Source organism: Gopherus flavomarginatus, chromosome 2 (genome assembly GCF_025201925.1).
Source record: "Gopherus flavomarginatus isolate rGopFla2 chromosome 2, rGopFla2.mat.asm, whole genome shotgun sequence".
Taxonomy (NCBI): Eukaryota; Metazoa; Chordata; order Testudines; family Testudinidae; genus Gopherus; species Gopherus flavomarginatus.
Genome location: NC_066618.1, coordinates 137,078,611 through 137,097,326, shown reverse-complemented (window position 1 = coordinate 137,097,326; position 18,716 = coordinate 137,078,611). Strand labels below are relative to the sequence as shown.

The window sequence follows — 18,716 nt, the reverse complement described above, 5'->3', positions numbered from 1 at the left end:
GGACCTGCATGTTACTCTTAGAGGAATACATTGTTATACAGTGGAATTCCTCTTGCAGGGCAGGAAAACTCTTGCAGCAGAGGGAGATTTTTTTAAGGTTTTAGGATTGTAGAAATGTACTCTAAGTATGTATATAAAAAAAAGGCTGGTTTTACTTTATGAATATAGGAATTACAAGGAACATTGATATGGAATTCTATGTCTTTGTAACACAGATTTATAATTAATCATGACGTTAATAGTGAAGTGCCTGGCAAAAAGAAGCAAATTAATTCTGAGAAAATTACTGTCACTTAGATCAGCAATGGATGGTCCTTGTCAGCCCTCATAGTAGCTGCAGTTATCCCTGAAAAAGTAATATATTACTCCAATGTTCTTGTCTTTTGGAGATTAAAAAACATCAACAAAATACTAATTAAAGATGTATTGAGTAACACATTTGCTTCCTGGTTACCTCATAACCCAACTCCACTGAGAGCACTCATGGAAGTGATTGCTCCTGAGACCACTTTCCGGAGGTGATTTTCCTTGAAACCATAGTACAAAAGGTAATACTGCACCATCCTTGAATTACCGTTAATAATGAATCCAGCTAGCTGTCCAATCTCCACCCTTGCCCTCTGCTTAGGCCCCAGGAACAGTGCTGCAGCAGGATGAGAGGTGAGATTCACTGCTTTAGGATTGCAGTAGCCTTATGTCTGTGAGAAAACAGGTGTTTATGCCTACATGTAGATCTACCTGCAGCCTCCTACCATGCTTGCTCTGAGGAGGCATGGAAGGTGCCACCACGAAGTACAGTTTGACAGAGTGCAGGGTGAATAAAGATTGTGGTGATTTGAGAAATCATCCCTCCACCACCTGCACACCCACAACTCTGTATGTTTGTCAATGGGAGTTTGTCTGAGAGAGGACAGCAGGATCAGGTCCTTAGTAGCCTAGCTCATACAGATCCTGCAGAAAAACCATGGATTACAAGGACTAAACGACTGTCTTTCACTCCCATACTGAAAGCTTCTCAGATCAGTTTAGTTACAACTTGAAAAATCCATGCTCTGTAAAATTGACTGGGATAACTGGGTTGACTCTTTTGCTCTTCCTATATCACAAAGTTTCCCAGGCTTACAGGAGATTTTTCCTACTTTAATCCCTAATAAAGGCTAGGATAGTCAAAGGGGCCTAATGGGAGTTGGATGCTCTTAAGTTCTTCTGAAAGGGTCAGACACATTCTTGCCTGTCTGGTTGTTCATAGAAAAAAAAACACATTTTGTCTGCTGAACTGATTCCCACCTGATCTATGGCAATAGAAGTGTTTGTGATCTGAGTGGCTTTGTTTTTTAAAACCATGTTGAAGAGGTGACCATCTGCCACAATCAAATGGCCCTGTAGATTTTCAACCAGAAAGACAGGTTTTTGTTTCGTTTTATTTTGTTTGGGTGTGGAAGGGTAGTTCGGGTCAGTGCAGCAACCCTCTAATGGGTCGGCCGTTGGACTGTACAGCAATTACTTAGTGTGAGGAATAACCACCGTTGATATGAAACTGATTGAGTGGTACAGATTCTCTCCTGCATCAAGAGCTACTCAGCCCAAGGATATTCAGGGACCCTATTATGGTTACTTTGTTCTCCAGCTGACCTAGCCCAGGGGTCAGAGCAACCTAGGAGCAGCTTTAATTTATGCTAAATGGCTATGGTCTCCAAGGACCCATGTGCCAGTTGAGAACTGATGAAGTGCAAGAGTGTTCAGCCCAACCTCAACACATGCCTAAGGCCAAGCATGGATGGAAGTTGGCACGGGAGCTTGTGTAACCCACACAGCTCCTGGGTGTGGTGTTCTGTCCCATCTAGTGGCACTGAGACCACTTAGAGAGAGAGAAAATGAGTCTGCTCTACAGCCTTAGCTAAGAGCCATATGGCTTTTAGCTCATGCAGTAGAGACTCATGCACTAAGCTCTGAAGGTCCGTGGTTCAGTATTGCCTGCTGATGACTGGGGTCTGTCGGTGTTACACTTGCACTTTTACACCAGTTAAGAGTTCCCCCACACCAAGGGCATTCTCAGATGACCAGTTAGGGCCAGATTTCACCATTTTGCACTGCCTAAGTGGTGCAAAGGATCCAGGACAAAGGGAAAAAATCTGGCCCTGATCCCACTCCATTTAATGATGACCCTTGGTCATATGTAAGGGCTCTTGAATAAGATGTTCAGGAGAACAGCCAGTATGACACAGAGTATGGAAATGTATTGCAAGTGTAAAATTTCCTGAAATTATTGTGAGTCAACATCTGAGCAAAATGCAGAAGTCCCAGAAGAGATGGTATGATAACTGTGCTAAGAAATGGACTACCAGTTCAGTCAGAAAGCTCTTCTAATAAAAAATAATGCCCCAAACGCTTGCACAGCAGCAGCAATGGCAGAGGGGAAGTAAGCAGGTTTGCAGCCCCTCCTCCACTCTGTCACATAAAGTCACTAAGCCCACGTCCAGACTAACCCACTGTATCGGCGGGTTAAAATCGATTGTTCGGGGATCAATATATCGCGTCTAGTCTGGACGCGATGTATCGATCCCCGAGCGCGCTTACATCGATTCCGGAACTCCATCAACCCGAACGGAGTTCCGGAATCGACACGGAGAGCCGCGGATATCGATCCCGCGCCGTCTGGACGGGTGAGTAACTCGATCTTAGAAATTCAACTTCAGCTACGTTATTCACGTAGCTGAAGTTGCGTATCTAAGATCGATTTTCCTCCCCTAGTCTGGACGTGGCCTAAAGGTCAGGAAGGTGAGAGCTCTAAACTGGGAAGAAAAATGGGTGTTGCTAAGCAAGTGTTAACAAACTAGGGGTGGACATAAATTGGCAAGGGAGCATAGAGTAAAGCAGTGAAAATATGAAAGGGATGGAACCCAAGAATCACAAGAAAATTGAGGTCTGGGTCAAAACTGTGTCCCTGTATTAATGCTTTGCAATGCAGGATAAAAATGAAAATTACTAACCTCCACTACTGAGGTAGTATGATAGTGCAGTGGCTGGAAATTAGTGGACAGTTTACTTACCAAGCAAAGATTACACTATCTATGTTATACAGAGGTTTCAGCTGCCATGCATTTAGCAGGATTGTCACACCTTGCAGACTCCTAATTCACTCATCCATAGCATGTCTTCCTGTTTCATCATGCCAACAGCTTGCCATTTTCACTGTGATATGCCCCTTCTGGTCACTTCTATTGGTCCAACAACTGCTGTATGGTGCTCTGGAGAACTCATCTCTTGTCAATCACTAGCAAGATGTGTTGCCTCAGAGTACCAGTTCTGAAAGTGAAGTTGGCTGGAGGCAGTAAGGGGAAATCTAGACTGTGTTGCAAATGAACAGATTAGCATATCTATCTGTGTCTCAAAGCAAAATTGTCATGATTTTTTTCATATAAAACACATTTTAAAACGATAAATCGAGGAACACAAAACAATTAGAAGTGCTTGGCTATCATGATAAACACAGGATAGGTATTGGAAAAAAAGATTCTGAGGGGAGCTGTGATGTATAAGAACATAGTGTATTTCTTTCTTTATAGCTCACTTGTCCTAGCACTTTTCACCTGTTGTGAAAGGTTGTACATAGGTTAAGAGTAAGAATAAAGTAAAAATCACCAAGTAATACAGCTGGCCAGAAATCTGCCAAATGATCAGTAAATGTTTGAAAATTCTGTTAACATTTTCTGACCAACTTACCAAATAGATTTCTTGGTGTAAGAACTGAAACAAAACCACCGTTAGCCTCTCTATATAATTCTCTGCAGTAGCCAGTAATCAAACTAGTTAGCATTTATGAATGGGAATTTAAAAAGCATTCAGTCTTTGGTCTCACTCTACACCCATTGAAGTAAGTGGGAGTTTTGCTATTGTCTTCAACAGCAGCAGAATGAGAGACCAGTGCTGAGCATTTTTGAAAATCTCAGCCTAATTTTTGATTATACATGTCCACTTTTTTGCTTTATGCTCAAGAACACCGAGCCATGGTAGGCACTTCCTACCTTACCAAGGATGTCATTATTTTAATACTTTCAGATATTATTTATAAAGTTAACTAGAACTGGGGAGTTTCTGAAGAGTGTATTTACAGGCCTGTTAGCAGCCAGAAGTTGTTCGGAGATTCAGACGGCTTAATTTATACTCTCTTTTCCTTATTAGTGTTCTTTAAGTGATTAAACCCAAAGACAGTGACATATAAAATTAATTGAAAGAAAACCCATATATGACTAATTATTCAGACATTGAAAAACATCTTTATTATCAGGGAATTATATTCTCTATTTATAGGATTTCAACTGAACTGAGTTTGTCCTGGGTGCGAAATTATTGAAAGATGTATACAGAGCTTATAGAATGGACTTGCACAGTGTTAAACACAAAAGTTAGTTGTTTTCCAGATCATAAGATTAAAACTTGGGTAAATACAAGGGAATGGGAATTTGACAAAGGCTTGAGCTGATACAATACATCTGATTTTATATTGCAGTTGTGCAGATGGTGGGTTTATTTATTTTGCGGGGGAGGGGACATTAGGTCCAAGAAAATGGAGAGAAGCAATGGAAAAGATGGATTATTTTGGAAACCTCTTTGTGTCTGCCTCTGCACAGACTGCAGAGCAGGGGCACAGCTATAAGTGCCCAGAAAGAGGTACTGATATTTACTAAGATGGCCCAGTAGTTTCTTGAAGCCAGTAAAGAAGCCACCATTAAAGCACTTAAGCAAGTGCTGAACTTTAAGCATGTGAATGTTCTCATCTCTGTTCACCACATCAGTTCATCATGTGCCTAAGTTCCACTGACTGACCAGACAAGTTGAAGAGAACAAGCCAACCATTAGCATTGGAATCAGTGCTGCTAACGGAAAGGATTTACAGACCAGATATTTGTGTTTACTGAAAAGGCTGAAGTCATTGTTCAGTACACACAAGTAAAGGAGGACAGACATAGGCATGAATTTTAAGTGACAGGCTCCAGGTTATTAAAATTTAACATTGGAGAGGGTGTTATCTGCCCATTTCTCCATATCAGACATATGTGGGCCCACTGCAGAGTTTACATTGCTTCTATCATATAGTCCATAACTCAGGGTAGACTCTCCATTGCCTACTCTAGGATTCAGTTTGCTCTGCTCAATTCTCTCACCTTCTCCTTCAGTGGGACAGAAGGTACCAAAACGGGATCCTGATCTACAAGGACTTCAGGTCTTCCTTTCTCTCCCACTGACCTGAGCTCCACCAGCAAAATTCCATGTCTCTTGTTTTCCGGTCACTGGTTCTTTGGCCTTTTATCTGCCCTGGACACTGGCTGCAAGTTGAGACAAACTAACATTCATAAATTCCTAACACTAACCCCTTAAATCCTATAACTGTTTAACTTAACTGTGCCTTCCTCATAGCACCATAGGGGCCAAACAAACAAACAAAACCCACTAGGTCACAGACACTTTGGCCTGATGGCGAAAAATTCTTTCCTGACCCTTAAATAAGTAATCAGTCAGAGCCCAGTCACAACAATCTAAAAACACAGGCCATGGCTACACTAGAGAGTTGCAGCGCTGGTGAGGGGGTTACAGCGCTGCAACTTAGGATGTGGCCACACTTGCAAAGCACGGCCAGCGCTGCAACTCCCTGGTTGCAGCGCTGGCTGTACACCCGGTCGAGTCTCGGGTGTAGCGATTCCAGCGCTGGTAATCCAGCGCTGGTCAGCAAATGTGGACCCCACCGGCGCTTTTATTGACCTCCGGGGTATAAGGAGGTATCCCAGAATTCCTGTCCACAACAAACCGGAAGAAAGGGAAAGCTCGGAGTTCAGCCAAACTGCTTATTTAAAAAACAAACACAGCTCCTGTTTGCTGAGCGAGAGGAGGCAGGCAGGGGAATTACTTTGGAATGTTCACAACTGTTTGCTTGAAGAGAGAAACAGTACGCTCACACGGCAGAGGGGGAGGGGGAAGTCCGTGTTGAGCAGATGCTTATCTTGTCTGCAGGCTATTTAGGAGTGCATAATTTGCATTTAGTGAATGAGAGAGGAGTGGGGGAAGAGGGTCAGAACTTTTAAAATGATTGAAGGTAAGCACTGTGTGTCTTCCAGTCCTTAGAACTTGCAAGGCAGGGAGCTGAGAACAGTGTCAACTCCAAAAATCCATTCTGTCTGTCTCCTCCACACTCCCTGTCACATTCCATCCCACCCCCCTCTTTTGAAAAGCACGTTGCAGCCACTTGAATGCTGGGATAGCTGCCTACAATGCACCACTCCCAACAGCTCTGCAAATGCTGCAAATGTGGCCACACTGCAGCGCTGGCCCTACACAGCTGTACGAACACGGCTGTAACTACCAGCGCTGCAGAACTGTAAGTGTAGCCATGGCCACAGTTCCTCTAGTAGACTATGGGAAGGGAGAGTGTTCAAGTAAAAATGTGACAAGAGGTCTGAGTAACTCTGCCCCAGGGTTTAAATAAATGACTGTGGGAAGCAAGAGGTAATGGGCTCACATCTGTCTGGCCAGCCAATGGGCAGCAAATACCTGGGGGAGTTTGGGCCTATCTCTATATAAACTTCCCCTTTTATCCTAAAGCTTTCTGGCACCTTGCAGATTCCGTCAAGTTTCCCATCCATTAAATTGGTGGGTGGCATTGGATATGGACTTTGACACATGACATTTTTTATTCAAATTCTGAAAAAAAAATAAAGTAAAATGCACTGCCTGGGGAAAGTCTGTGTGGTTGTGTCACGCTGAAACAAAAGACTGTGAATGTCAAACTGAAAACCCAAAATTGAGATCCAGATGTAAGGAAAAAAAGTCACTATATAAACGGTTTGTACAGGAAGAATACACCGAAGACAGTAATAGTTATCTAATAGCTGTTGTATGCAAGTATCATTCAGGGTTTAAAATAGATTGACCCTGCATTTCATAGATTTCAAGGCCAGAAGGGACCATTGTGAGCATCCATTCTGACCTCCTGTATAACACAGGACATAGAACTGTGTATAATGCTTTTTGAACCTCCCTGAAAAGATGGAAATCTGGGCTGCGGTTCAGTAAAGTATGAAATTGAAGAGCAGGAAGGAGAATGTAGAAGTAATTGTACGTAATTAGTCCTTGTCATAAACAGATAATGAAGGGTTAATGTCTCAGTGAACATGGCTGACACCTGAGCAGAGGACCAATGGGGAGGCAAGATACTTTCAAATCTTGGTGGAGGGAAGTCTTTGTTTGTGCTGTTTGTTTTGTTCTTTGCTCACTCTTGGGGCTAAGAGGGGCCAGACGTGCAACCAGATCTTTCTCCAATCTTTCTGAAACAGTGTCTCATGTTCAAAATAGTAACTCCTAGCTAGAAAAGGCGGAGTAGTCTTATGTTTGTTTTCTTAACTTGCAAATGTGTATTTTGCTGGAAGGATATTTTACCTGTTTGCTGTAACTTGTATCTTAGGCTAGGGGGGAGGGAGTCCCTCTAGCCTATATAAGCTGAAGACCCTGTAAACATTTCCCATTCTAATTTTACAGAGATAATTTTTACTTTTTCTTTCTTTAATTAAAAGCTTTCTTTTTTTAAGAACCTGATTGATTTCCCCCCCCCTTGTTTAAGACCCAAGGGGATTGGGTCTGAACTCACCAGGGAGTGGTGGTGGGGGAAGGTTAATTTCCTCTTTGTTTTTAGATCCAAGGAGTTTGTATCACAGTAGTCTCTCAGGGTAATCCAGGGAGGGGAAAGTCTGGGAGGGGGAAGGAGGGAGAATGGTTTGTTTCTCCTTGTTTTAAGACCCAAGGGCTTTAGGGCTTGGATTTCCCAGGGAAGGTTTTGGGGGACAGGGAGTGTATCAGACACTGGAATTTCTGGTTGGTGGCAGCGTTATCAGATCTAAGCTAGGAATTAAGCTTAGAAGGGTACACGCAGGTCCTCACTTGTAGGACGCTAAAGTTCACAGTGGGAAAAATACCTTGACAGTCCTGATATTCCTTGTTGCACCTGGACTCTGCACTCCCTTCTCAACTAAACCTTGCATTTAACTGGAGTTTTGTTTGAATGAGAAGTGCAGGGTAGCCAGGATCCAAAGTATGTTACAAAGCACACTCCCACCTTTTCTTGTCTATTTTCTTATAGGTTACCTTCCTCAACATGAAGCAGGTCCCAATTCAGCAAAGCACTTAAACAAGAGTTCAACTTTAAGTACCTCTCTGTGTCAGAGCAACAGAACATACCTCAACACAAAAATATTTGGGAAAAATGGAGTTTCCTTCCTTTTTCATTTATTAACAATATAGTTCGGAATAGTCTTGCCTAACTTCTAATAAATACCTACAAATAGCGCTTGTTATAACTTTCGAAATATTTAACTGAAAAAGGTTCAAGATTATGTAACAATCAAAATATTTTAATACAATCAAATGAGTCCTTTTTTGATTTGATTTTGCATTTATCTCAGTAACTGGAGTCATATTGTTCATTTGTATTCAATAAAGATATTCAAGTTAATTTCTCAGTTAATATACTCTTACATGTGGGGACTATAAACATCTAGTAAATTTTGGACACTGCCGTAATATACATAATAAATAGAGTTCCTGTGTTTGTATGTATTGCTGTAGAACCTTCCTGAGACAAAGATGCATATTAGTGTATTGAAATGCTAACTGGAGGGTCAGTCACAACTATCATAACCTTAGTCCCAGATTTGGACCTTAGCGTCCAAAATATGGGGGTTAGCATGAAAACCTCCAAGCTTAGTTACTAGCTTGGACCTGGTACCTGCTGCCACCACCCAAAAAATTAGAGTGTTTTGGGGCACTCTGGTCCCCCTGAAAAACCTTCCCTGGGGACCCCAAGACCCAAATCCCTTGAGTCTCACAACAAAGGGAAATAATCCTTTTTCCCTTCCCCCCTCTCTGTTCCCAGTCCTGGAAACAAAAAGTACTTTCCTATTCCCCCAGAGGGAATGCAAAATCAGGCTAGCAAATCCAACACACAGATCTCCCCGATTTCTTCCTCCCACCAATTCCCTGGTGAGTACAGACTCAATTTTCCTGAAGTAAAGAAAAACTCCAACCGGTCTTAAAAGAAAGCTTTATATAAAAAGAAAGAAAAATACATACAAATGGGCTCTCTGTATTAAGATGATACAATACAGGGTCAATTGCTTAAAAGAATATTGAATAAACAGCCTTATTCAAAAAGAATACAAATCAAAGCACTCCAGCACTTATATTCATGCAAATACCAAAGAAAAGAAACCATATAACTTACTATTTGATCTTTTTGTCCTTACACTTAGAAACAGAAGACTAGAAAGTAGAAACTACTTCTCCAAAAGCTCAGAGAAAGCAGGCAGACAGAAAAAGACTCAGACACAAAATTCCCTCCACCCAAAGTTGAAAAAATCCGGTTTCCTGATTGGTCCTCTGGTCAGGTGCTTCAGGTGAAAGAGACATTAACCCTTAGCTATCTGTTTATGACACGCCCCCCAAATTGCAGACAGTGGGGAAGCTCACTGGCGGCGATTTCCTTCTAGAACTTGAAAATAAACAGATTAATACAACACATACACCTTTACATATACTCCTAAGTATATAACTAACAGACTTCGACATTTTAAGAACACTTTTTAACTACTGAATTTTGGGAAACTCTCATGGGAGAGTGCATCAGCTACTTTGTTAGAAGCTCCTGTGATGTGTTGAATTTTAAAATCAAAATCTTGGAGAGCTAAACTCCAACGAAGAAGTTTCTTGTTGTTCCCCTTGGCAGTATGAAGCCACTTTAGTGCAGCATGGTCAGTTTGTAGTTGGAACCGCCGTTCCCAAACATATGGGCGTAGCTTTTTCAGAGCGTACACAATGGCATAGCATTTCTTTTCACTGACTGACCAGTGACTTTTCCTCTTAGACAGTTTCTTGCTGAGAAACACGACAGGATGGAAGTTGTGATCTGTTGCTTTCTGCATGAGCACTGCTCCTATACCACGCTCAGATGCATCCGTGGTTACTAGGAATGGCTTGTCAAAGTCCGGGGCCCTGAGCACAGGGTCAGACATGAGCGTTGCCTTAAGTTGGGTAAAGGCCTTTTGACACTTATTAGTTCACTTAACTGCATTTGGCTGGGTCTTTTTGGTTAGGTCGGTCAGTGGGGCAGCGATTTGGCTGTAGTGTGGTACAAATCGCCTGTAGTATCCGGCCAAGCCTAAGAAGGATTGGACCTGCTTCTTTGACTTTGGGACAGGCCACTTTTGGATAGCATCCACCTTGGCCTGTAGGGGGTTTATGGTTCCTCGACCCACCTGGTGCCCCAGGTAAGTCACTTTGTTTTGGCCTATTTGACACTTTTTGGCCTTAACAGTTAGTAATGGCTTCTTGCTTAACATGCAAGCCACAAACTGCCAGAGAGAGCAGAAAAAAAAATTCTCTCTGGTTCCCTTTTAAAACCAACTGTTTCTCTCTGCTAAAAAGCCCTTAGCAGAGAAAAGAAAAATATAATATTCCTACTGGCTTCTGGATTCTGTCTATATCCCACCTGCTGCCACTCATATCATAACCTTAGTCCCAGATTTGGACCTTAGCGTCCAAAATATGGGGGTTAGCATGAAAACCTCCAAGCTTAGTTACTAGCTTGGACCTGGTACCTGTATTTTTCTTTCTTTTTATATAAAGCTTTCTTTTAAGACCGGTTGGAGTTTTTCTTTACTTCAGGAAAATTGAGTCTGTACTCACCAGGGAATTGGTGGGAGGAAGAAATCGGGGAGATCTGTGTGTTGGATTTGCTAGCCTGATTTTGCATTCCCTCTGGGGGAATAGGAAAGTACTTTTTGTTTCCAGGACTGGGAACAGAGAGGGGGGAAGGGAAAAAGGATTATTTCCCTTTGTTGTGAGACTCAAGGGATTTGGGTCTTGGGGTCCCCAGGGAAGGTTTTTCAGGGGGACCAGAGTGCCCCAAAACACTCTAATTTTTTGGGTGGTGGCAGCAGGTACCAGGTCCAAGCTGGTAACTAAGCTTGGAGGTTTTCATGCTAACCCCCATATTTTGGACGCTAAGGTCCAAATCTGGGACTAAGGTTATGATAACAACATCTCAGTGAAATAAGTTACTTTGAATATTGTGTACTTAATTACCCTTTGGAGACATTATTTCATGTGAAGTAGATTTTGCTCATTAGACTGCCATTTCATGGCCTCTTATTTATCAGAAATAATAATCTTCAGAGCCTCCTAAACAGGAAAGGAAAATAAAGGTAAAAGCTGCTATTGTTTTCTCTGAAACAAGCCAATGGCTTGGGAAAGCTATAGGGAATCTAATAAATATGTAACTTAATTCATAAAAGAAAAAATCTTATAAAGCATTCATCCCCTCCCTAGTGTCCTGAAACAGACACTGAAATCTTAAAACGTCTATTACCAATTGTATTTTCATTGCAATAGTTTTGCTGGGATAATACATTAATTATGGCCTTTTTGTATCAATGGCACTGCTCATAGCAGATACACAAAGGCAGGTTTTTGTGTGTGTGTGGGGGAAGGTTATACTAAAACCAGCTGACTTTCTGAAAGTGCTTGTGCAGGTTCTTTTTTTGCTTCCAGCTTTCTCTCTTGCCCCATTAGGTGATCATTATTACTGCACTTTACCTCTGCCATGGGGAGTATGGATGAATGAAGTCTGGTGATTAAAAGCTGAGTCAGCCCATTCTGACTGAAATCTCACTCCCTCCTTATGACATGCACACAGTGTATCCTGTAAAAGCTAGCAAAACTGTCCTCTAGCTTCACTATGACATTTAGAGAGCAACCTGCTATAATTTCTGTTTAAAATGTTACAACTTCCAATCACTAATAATAAATAGAAGTATAGGATGTTAGGTCTTTCGTCATTGCTCTTCAAAAAGGGAGAACTGTACTTTGGCATGCATAATGGCTTGCTTTCTTTTGGTCTGGATTGAACAGAAAAGGTTTTTTTTGTTTTTTTTTTTTAATGTACTAAAATGTAACAAAGTCTGTGTTGTTTTCAGTATTACTTTAGTCATTTAATGTTAATATTGAGAGCCAACTATTATTAGTGCATACTAATATTAATTCCTCTCCTGTGCATAAACACACTAATTTGTAAATTAAAATGGATGTAATAATTTTATTTTATTTCGATTTAGAAACAAATAAGAGAAGTGCCCATCCCTAGCTTTCATAATAATGATAAAATCATATTCTAATACATACATCTATTTGGGACAGATCCATAAAATCAATGGATCTGCACTGATTTATGCCAGCTACAGAGCTGGCCCACTTTATGGCTACATTTACATGATGAGATGGGGTGTATTTCCCAGTTTGTGTTGGCATACTCATGCTAGCTCTCATTGAGCTAGCATACTGATAATAGTAGTGTAGCCACAATAGCGTCGGCAGTGGGAAGGGAGGCATGGGCTAGCCACCTGTAATCTTTTGTTACTTTTATGGTGAAATATTCCCAATAAAAACCGAAATTAGTTTTCAGGTTCGAGCTTCTCGGTCAGTTACAGAAAATTTATTTAGTAGAGGATCACTAGATAACATGTGGAATGATAAAACCAAACATTATTCAAAAGAAAAATGAGCAGTTAAGGAAACATGCATCCAGTTATTGCTTACGCAGTACAGACACTTCCCGAGTTATGTAAATCTGACATACTCAAATCCGAGCTTACAGAAAAAGTTCCATAAGATAGAAATAGAAGGTTAGTTTTTTGTTGTTTTTTTGCGTAATGATCGGAGATACATTTCTGACTTACACAAAATTCGAGTTACACAATTTAAAAAGTACATTAAAAAAGTAGCCAAAAAGTATTTTTCTCTGAATATTCAGATAATCTACTTGTTGTTATTAGGATTTGCAGAATCAATCCTTTATTTATGCAAAAAATATTGTTTACATATTACTCTTATTGATTTTAGTGAAACTACATGTGTATCTAAAAGTTTTCAGCACAGAAAAATACAGTAAGTAAACTATTTACAGGAATATCCATGGCTAGAATGATTTGATATGAAGTTATCATCCATCATTGTTGTTACATTTTTTTTACTGGGGAGCCATATAAGTAATTTCATTGAATTAATGGAACTACTCACATGCATAAAGTTACTTGGGTACATAAACATTTGCAAAATTGGGACCCTGGAGTTTTAAATACAGAAGGAAAGAAGGCCTTAACCCTTAATGTGCTTTTATCTCTTTCCCTCACCTTTTACATTTATAAGTACCTCTATCTAAGTTTGTCAGAGCAAATTATAATCGTTTTTATTTTAAACAGTCTATTAAGGTCATATAGTAAAACTATATATTAAGGTAAAAAGGGAAACGATAATAAAGACTTGTTTGAGTTGTGATAGCATAGAAATATGTTTTATTATGCATTTTCATTTCTGTTAACTTCCACTACAATGTGAACGTAAATCAAATATATAGCCCTTATCATGGCTGCAAAAAGCAAAATAAAAATACATAAATGTTAAATTAGATTTCTATACTGCAAACACAGATGAAAAATTATCATTGGGAAATGGGCACAGGCCAGCAGTTTAATAACGTGGCATCTGCTTTGCACTTTTGCCAATAATGCTTTTTCTAAAATGTTTTTCTGCAAGGTTTCAATTTCTAGGCACATATTTAGGAAGAATTTAATGAAATAAAAGCAGAAAACTATCTAAACAGAGTCAAAATTTATTTTTGTTTGCAAACTATGGATCTTTGATATCAGAGTAGAAAGGTTTTTAAATGTAAACTCTACAGGATTTAAAATGCACTTGCTGTCTCTGAAATATAGCACGACAAAGCTGAAAGACGGGTTGAATTTATTTTACGATACTGGGGGATATTTATGTTGAGATACAAATAGCTTAAGGGCCAGATAGGAATTAAAGGAAAGAGGAAGAGAGATTGGAAAACTGTAGAATATGCCAGCTAGGCTAGTGGGAGGGTCCTTTTGTGATGAAATGTTGCATAAATAATGCCAATGGGGGTCTAAATTCACTGTTGCCATGGAGACCTTTGTGCCTGACTGAACTCTTTTCTTTTCTGTTTTAAGACTGCAACCACTGGGCTTGTGGTAGCTCTAATGAATACCATTTTGTGTTTTATTTTACTGTAAATTCTAGAATGCTGAAACCAAAAGAAGATAGTGCTGTTTTTTTGTTTTCCGAGTGTTCAGGAGGTCAACGGCATTCTCCATTTAAAATCTTTTGAGTTTTTTTTTTTTTTAAGTGATAAAGGGAGGGAAATTGATTATATCTGCCTTAACTACTGCTTTGGAAAGGAGGGAAAACTCTTCCTCTTCAGCTTTGTTGATTAGTCTTGTTTGCCTAGACTGCTTTTTTTTGGAAGTGATTAAGGAGCGTTAATTTACAAAGTGTACAACAAAGGTAAAAAGTTAAAGCTAAATAAGTTGTTTTGTAAAATTGTGGTTAAAGTTTAGAAAACTATTTTTCTGAAAGTTAGATTGCTAGAATGTGTTATGAAAAAACTGCAAGTTTTGCTAAAGGACAATATTATATGCAGGAAAACAGACTAGATGATCATGATGGTCCCTTCTGGCCTTAAAATCTAAGAGACAATTGTGAATAGCTTTAATCTAGTTGTATACATTTTTTGTGATTCACTACTTAACAATGTTTGAAAATCGTAATAATTCAAGAATGTTTGTTAAGAATGAATAACGCTTCTACCTAGCTAAGTCCATCACAGTTGGAATACTGTTTAACTAGCTGGTGATTACCTCATTGTTTTTTCAACTACTTACTGTCATTTTAGAAATAAAAATCAAAAAAAGAAACCCTGAACACTTTACCCTGGATAAAGACAAGTAAGTAATGTTACTTTTAGTAACGGAGTCTTAGTTCCTAGAATATTTTTATGGTCCTAACTCAAACAGTAACAGTGTATTTAATGTTTGTGGTTTTGCTTGTTTATCAGTCTAAAGCTAGGTCCTAAGGAAATCAATAACTCCCCAAAGAGATCAGAAAAATTAACAGAATGGTCTTTCCAGTGCAAAATGTCTTTTCATAATTGGATATGTTGAGCTATGCACCTGTTGCTTTGCACCTTTACATTGGAAAAACCTAGTTCTCAGTGAATGAATGCTTTGTTGTGTACCATAGTAATTTATATTTCCCTGTTTCTAAATTATACAAATGAGAATGACGTAAACTTTATATAATTAAACAAAGCCTATAAGCTATTCGCTTTGCAGGTACACTTTTACTCAAATGATTTAACTGATTTGAAATCACTTATAGAAGATTAGTGACAATAATGCATGATTATGACCTCATGGGTTCCTCTGCTACTGGCAGAAGTCATAGGAGAATATGAGTTACTGTTCAGCAAATTAAATAAATGAATTGATCTCGGCAGCTCAGTATGTCTAAAAATCATACTAGCCTTTCAAGTTTTATTCTGAAACTGATTACTGTACTTTTTTGAAGGTAACATGTTATTTAATGGCATATCATTGATGGATGAGTTAAAATGAAATTTCTAAAAAGTAATTAGAATACATGTGATAAACTGTCTACAGTTAGGGTGATTTATGTAGCAAAAAGATAAGGTGCAATTTGATGTGCCTTGCAATGAATTGCTGTCAAATTACTTCTGACTGAATACAGTGCAGGATTTAATTACCACAGAATTAATAGTATTTGCAAGTAGAATGTCTTTGTCAGATTACATTAATAAGTATATACAACAATGTCTACAGCAAACAAAAGGGCATCATCTTTTGATATAAAAATAACTGTTAAATATATGGTTATTTGTTGACTAAACTCAGACAAAATATTTCCTAGCTCAGTATAGTTTAGTTGCTTTAATGCTATGCTAAGTGTTTTTAAAAATATATTCCAAAGTATGTGGTATGAAAGATATCTTAATTCAGATTTTCTAGTTTTTAAAATTATATAAAGTTGTATTAATCGTATTATGATTGGAAAATCTTTTTATCTGAGAAGAGCTTAACTGTCATAATTAAATGCTTTATTGGGTCCCGTTTTTTAAAAAGCATTAACCCAGTCAATCCAAACCTTTCTAAAATGTTCTTTTAGATCTACTAATCAGTTTTATTGTACCCACAAAGAAGACATTAGCCTTATTTTAATGAGAATAGTTAACTCCTTATGATATACATCGGTTATCAGTCATTTGCTGAGTGTATACTTTAGATTATATGTTGTAGAATGTAAATTTGTAATATTTAAAATATGCCTGTCACCAAGGATTATTTCATTGAATTAATAAATGAAGCATAATTTATTAATGGTGGTTTCTGAAATGAAAGTCACAAATTCTAATTAAAATATTGTTAGTTTTCTGAAGAACAATAGGCAGTTTGGGGGAATTCTTGTGAAATATACTATGACAAAACAAAACCTGAAGTGATTTCAATAGTTAAACTTGTTTTACATTTCTGATTTAGTGACTCACGAGAGAAAAAAATTGTTCAGTGAAGTAAGGTCACTCGTGGTCCTGTGCTAGAGGCTGTGTGTGCAATCCTAATGAAACTGGAAAATAAATATTTCAAGAGACTGAAAGTTGTTGATACGTTTTAAACGCATTGATGAGTAGAGGGGCTTCATAGTTCTTGGATGCATATCTGTATTTATTCAAACAGTTACATACAGTAGACATAATGGGCCAAATTTATTCTTCATGTTATGTTACTGATTTCCAGGGAGTTGCACGAGGTATGATTCAGATCTGTATATGTGTACACAGGTAGTGTATTATGGGACAAATCCTGGTCCCTTTGAAATTGATAGCAAAACTCACAGGGTATATGTCTACACTGTAATAAAAGACCTGTGGCATGGCAATAGCTGGCCTAGGTCAGCTGATTGGGGCTCACAGGATTCATTCTGCAGGGCTGTAAAATTGCAGTGGAGACATTCAAGCTTAGCTTGGAGCCTGGGCTCAGAGACCGCTCAAGGGGGAAGGGTCTCAGAGCCTGGGCTCCAGTCTGAGCCTGAATATCTGCACTGATATTTTTAGCCTCACAGACCAAGTCAGCTGACCCAGGCTCTTAGACTTGGTGCCACTGGTTGATCATCACAGTGTAGACATACAGACATTGACTTCAGTGGGACTGGGAGTTTGCCCTCAATGCCTCAGTTGTGCATGTTTATGTTAGTATTGCAATAAGGATACAGTAACTTAAGCTTTCTTTCAATTAAATAATCATAAAATAAATTACAGGATTTATTTGTATTCTGCTCTTACTTTTTTGAGAAACCCATTCCCTCTATTTGCAGACTCTTTGAGTACCTGATTGTGAGATGCAGTGTGACTGAACCACATTCAAAATGGGCCCAGCTACATCTATACTTACAATAGTGTGGAGAATACACAGACTGCATGCCCACTTAGCACAGGTGTAAATAGCAGTATAGATGGCAAGACAGTGCTTAGGTGACTAGAGTACAGTAGAGTGCCCTACATACTTGAACACCCAGGGTATATACCCTATGCAGCTCTCTACATGCCTGAGCAGTGCCTTCCATGTCTTCTCTGTGCTGGAGCCTTTCCCCACTGCTGTGCCCCTGCCAGAGCCTTTCTTCTGTGCAGTGAAGCTGTGGCAAAGGGGAGTTGCCGTGGCCTTTCTCTGCTGCTGGACTTGTCTTTCACTGCAGCATGTAGCTACACACCACAGTGACAAGCGTGGATACTTCCTGCCTTTCACTGGGGCAGTAGCTACATGTCTAGTGCCTATACTTTGCATGCTGCCAAAAGTGTAGACAGCCTTAGACTGTAAGATCTTTATTAGATTGTAAATTATTCAGGGCAGGGGATTTGTCAGGCGTTTGTACAGCCCTCAGCACAATATATAAAGTAATTGAATAATAACCCTGCACTTTCAAAAATATTTTGGACTTACTACTGTTCAGAACCTCTCTCAACAGTAGTAAGCCCTGACTTGCATGCTGGATTTTAAAACATCTAGATATGCATGTGTGTATCTGAATATAGGAGAGATCATGGATGACCATTCAGATATGAGGAAACTTACTCCACTCCAGTGTGTGGTACATTTTGCAGTAATCGTCATTCCCAGATTTGGGGCTGGTAGGTAAACTGCATAGTTGTTTGCTTTTGCAGAGGTGGAATGTCACATGAGATGAGTGATGGAGCTTGTGTAATGTTGCATTTTAAATATTTATTTTTGAGGCACATGGGCATGGTGGCAAGGTTTTGTGATTTCTTATGGCATTTTCCTTCCACCCACATCTTGTGCTGGATACCTGATCATGAAGAGTCAAAGAGGAGAATTCATTGTAGACTTTATTTGATCCTCAAGAAGCAGGACTTTGGGAGTATATACAGACTTCTTCAGATGCATCTTGCATCTGAAGAAGTGGGTATTCACCCACGAAAGCTCATGCTCCACAACGTCTGTTAGTCTATAAGGTGCCACAGGATTCTTTGCTGCTTTTACAGATCCAGACTAACACGGCTACCCCTCTGATATTTGGGAGTATAGTTAGTTCTGTGAGACTATTCTGATGTGGTTCAAAATCTTGCAATTTATGTACCTCACTGTCAAGTCTTAAGGCCAGATCCTCAACTAGTGTAAATCATCATAGCCCTGTTGGAGTCACAGGAGCTATGGCAATCATGACAGGGACAAAGGAGAGACAAGGTAAATAGATTTCTCCTCTATATTCTTAGATGTCTGTATACTAAT

At 39.4% G+C, this 18,716-nt stretch overlaps 1 protein-coding gene across 8 annotated transcripts in view; it reads left to right on the top strand.

Moving 5' to 3' along the window:
* CTNND2 (catenin delta 2) overlaps nucleotides 1-18,716 on the top strand; it is a 1,245,479-nt gene that overhangs the window by 424,874 nt on the left and 801,889 nt on the right. Inside the window, exons 1-2 of one of the 8 annotated variants that reach the window (XM_050937392.1) lie at nucleotides 14,065-14,406; nucleotides 14,795-14,846. The exons of 5 other annotated variants lie outside the window; for them this stretch is intronic. The gene's annotated coding sequence lies outside the window, so the exon portion shown is untranslated. Of the gene's footprint in view, nucleotides 1-14,064; nucleotides 14,407-14,794; nucleotides 14,847-18,716 lie in introns of those variants that run through there. 2 more of the 8 variants (XM_050937391.1, XM_050937395.1) reach the window with 2 other exon arrangements.